This window comes from Trichoplusia ni, chromosome 1, assembly GCF_003590095.1.
Source record: "Trichoplusia ni isolate ovarian cell line Hi5 chromosome 1, tn1, whole genome shotgun sequence".
NCBI lineage: Eukaryota > Metazoa > Arthropoda > Insecta > Lepidoptera > Noctuidae > Trichoplusia > Trichoplusia ni.
Window position 1 is genome coordinate 15,081,772 of NC_039478.1, and position 4,395 is coordinate 15,086,166.

Below are 4,395 nucleotides of genomic sequence, written 5' to 3' on the forward strand. Positions count from 1 at the left end.
TCATTTGCTTCAACTATTTTCGCAAACAAAAATATAGCGAAAATCACAAGACCGAACTTAACGATTGTAGGGATCATTTTGAGCGCGGTTTAGGTCGTATCTGCTGACTGGCGGGGGAGAAACTGGCGCTTCCGACTAGAGTACGATACAGACGATGTCTCTGAATAAATAGATTTGATAACCTGTGTCAACGGTGACAACAGAACATACATAAGTTCAAAACAACAAGTCGGAGGGCCTTCGGAGTCAAGACAAGTCTGTTACGATTTGATATTTATAGAATTTAGATAACGAGTTGTTTTTAGAAATTCGTGGTTCGTACAATAAACCCTTGCTTTGTTTGACATTTGATTTACTCGTTTATTTTATTTGAAATTATGTTAAATATCGTATGAGCTGGTAAACATGTCGTACATAATATTGACTCTACTACATGCGATGACCGGTTAGTCCATTAGTGCAGGGAGCGTTTGCTATCGGAATTCTAGTTCACTTTTGATTGCCTAACATTTTTATTCGAGGCACAGAAGCAAAGACTCGTTAGGGCCTTTGAAATTATAATCGAATATTACGGGAACTTTTATAGAGCGACTAGATTATTTTTCAAAGAATTCTTAAATGTCTCATAAAATAATCTAATTCTAATTTTGAAATAAACGTGGGACGTATTAACTTTATCTATTATCTTTTCAGACCATTCTATATTCAAAGCAAACTCTAAAAATATCTTACATCAAACAAAATTATCAATTTTGCAGACAACGTCACATCATCATAATAAGTTTGACATAACCAGTCTAGACTTGTTTCGATAAGAAATGTATTGTTATTCAATATTGAGTACGATCGGAACATGTTATAATTAGGAGTCATAATTTTATCGAAGGACATACGAGAATAGTTGACATGTTATGCATAATTAGAATGCCCCTTGGTCTGTAACTTTCCACCAAAACAATGTATCTACATTTAATGAGGTGAAAAGTATTTCTTTTATCTAATTACTAGGCAATAGGTGTACAAACGCACTTAAACTTTCAATAGATCTGAGAAAGTAGAAGCTAGTTAGAACTACAACTAATAGACGTATTGTACAAAAAACAATACCTACATACTACAAATAGAAAATTAAATGGACCAAAATATTATACAAACGAAATTAAGAGGAAAGTAGTATTTCTTAACTCGTCTCTTGCTTTTAAGATAGAAGTAGAATTACGTATATCAGACGGCAGAGGCTCTTTAGTCTGACTGCATAAACAGAGAAGAAATAGGAGTAGAAAAATTTCCCGTTAATAAGTCTGTCTGTCGTTGTAAATTTACATTTGACAAATTCTTAATTTCAGTTGTCATTTACGAGTGATCCCAGTGAGTCTCCCATTTACCAGTGAGTCCTATGTATTGCGGTTCCAGTTGCCGGAAGCCTCCATACATGCTGTTAGCTGACCTACAAAATATTGATTATTAAAAAATACATTTGTCAATTATCGGTATTACCAATGGAAATTATTTATTTACATGATTCCTTGTCTACTAAAAATAACCTGTTGTAATATTTATAGCAGAATAAAAACATTTTTATCTTTAATACTCACGAGTAAACAATGTGCTACATACATTTTCCTTTAGGTACTAATAAGTGTAAATATATTTACTTTGTACGAGTGTGAAAAGTATGTGAAACGTATTTATTACACAGGGGTTTTTACGTACTCTCTGTAAAAAAGAGGATGATATCATGTAATTGAGCTTAATATATGTATATTGGTTTCAATTATCTCATCACCATTCCAGCCGTTACTCAACAACGTTGGAGTCGGCCGGATGCAGCTAAGAACCAGTGTTTCACAAGGAACGATTGACTATCTGACCTTCTCAACCCAGTAACTTGGGCAACACGATACCCCTTAGTCAGACTGGTTAGCGGAATTCTAACTTCAAACTACCCGTAACAACTGTCAATGTAGGTATAAATAACAGCCTAGACCTACAATTTACCAGCGTTCCGAAACACTAAGGAACTCGTTATGACATAAATGGTCACCCATCGACGGACCGCTCGATCAAGCGTAGCACAACCTGTGATCGGTCAACTTGTGGAATGGTGGCTAAGCTCCTCACTATTTAATATTATTAGTAGTCAATGAAAACATTTGACATTTACTTTCGTTACTCTACGTTCTACCAACACCTTTTAAAATGAAAATCTCACAGTTGCGAAAACAAGATGCCGCTTTACGCCATGTATGTAGTACGTCTCGCTTTCTCTACTATACTGCTATCATGGGTAAACACTTATTGGTTATCAATAAATGTAAAAATAAGGCGAGCTCATTTATAAATAAATAAATTTACAAAATCTAAAAACCCTTTTTTATATGTCACTCCATTCAAATTTTATCAAAATCACTCAAGCCGTTTTTATTCCTAATTGTAAATTGCCCTGTCATCGGGTATGATGCTACCCTGAAAATGTCAGCCTGCTAGCTTATCGGGAAGTGCCTTAAAATTGAATTGCAAAAATCCAACCGGAACAAACAAACAATCAAGCAAAGTGAGTGTATAAAAACGTGAGAAAAATAATTGAAATATTTTCAGTACCTGATGCTAACAAACAACAAAAATAGTACAACGACATTTACCGGTAAATCAATAAACACAGCAGTCTGGAGTTCAGTGCCACGTGTTACACGTTACGTTAACCTTACGATACAAAAACAATAACAATGCAAGTACAATTTAATTGTTATAAACAATAATAAACAATTATTTTGCATTGTGTAATTATAAATACATGTATCCGGTATGTTGGAGTACAATGTCATTAGAAGTTCGACCTATGACCTGCTTTTGTTTTCGTTTCTAATTTCGAATTATTTTTACTAGTAGTAACAAAAAGCGATAATTTAGGATTGATTAATTTTTTAAATGATTTACATTTTTCGATAATTATTCTAATTCCATGTACCATGTACTAGAAAAAACAGGTTTCCAAAACTTTTTAATTTTCAAATGTTTGAATTTTTGATGTGATAATTTATCTTTTTTAAATTTTCACTTTATTGCGCGTTCGCGACACACACGTTTAAATGTTTTTAGCTCCGTAACTCCGTAGTCGTTATAATATATCTAAGTCTTTATTGATGTTGCTTTAACAGGAATTAAGCAAAGAGTTTTAATTAAAGTGAAATTATGCCGTCATAATAAACATTAAAAATTCACAATCATTCTCCATTTACTTAACATATAATCCTAATTTTAATTTCACCCACAAGATTTTCTGAACATACCTAGTTTAAATCTGGGCAAAACATGACCTGCATGTAACATTGCATCCCGACGCTACAACATTATTCAGGGAACCACAGCACCTGTCGGATGTCGTTACCCCTAATGTAATTTGAGGTACCAATAAATCTCCGTTTCCCCTCACAATTTTTGGCAGAAAATATCTTTGAAACCTGAAAATGCACTGATGTTTAAAGAGCAAGTCTAAGAGTTTGTAAAAGGCTGATAGCTTTGAAATAGTTTAGGTGAATTTCAGCTTTTGGTATTAAATATAGGTAGTAACGTAGAAGAGTTTTCCGCATTAATAGTTTATTGTGAAGATGAAAATCGTAACAGGATACATCGCATAGACTAATCTAACCGGACTAAAACACAGAACATCAAAAATGGATTTATCACCTGATATTAAAGCTGCACGCTTTAAAGGTTAAAACTCATTGGGATTCATCAATCTTCTTCTAGTACACGATACATGTCTTTATACCAAAACAAAAGCGAAACGGAATACAGAGCATCACTAGTGACGCAAACATCGTAAGTGTCGCAACTATCGTATGTGTTGTAAATGTCGTATGTATCGCAAATGTCGCGGATGTCGCGTTTGTCGTCACCGTTGATGTAGAGCAGCAATATATTCGCGTAGACACCGGCGTGCACCTTCTAGATAAACGCTATACGATAGGTATGTGGACTATGAGATATGGCCGACTGTTGAAATGAGCAGGTAGTGTTCGCTATGAATTACTCGTCACTTCTGGTTGTGTTTTCATTAAATAAGAGAATGGAGATGTATAGCGGTTTTGTTGAAGGGATCTAGAGAAGTTTACTTGGTTTTTTTTTTCATTTCTTTTCTTGTAAAGTAGCTGAAGAGTTGATAATCAACAGGCATATACACGGTCGAAATGAATACCCTCAAATAATGAGTATTCTTCAGTAATTAAAAAGTCAAGGCTTTTTAACCGTATCCGTTAGATAATGAAATTATTTTGACTTTCTGTATACAAATCATACCTAAAATCTTAACACTGAATAAAATAATCGAGACATTGACATCTGGAACTATATTTTTATTTTAACCCATTTCAAATACAACCCTGCTTGTGGCGA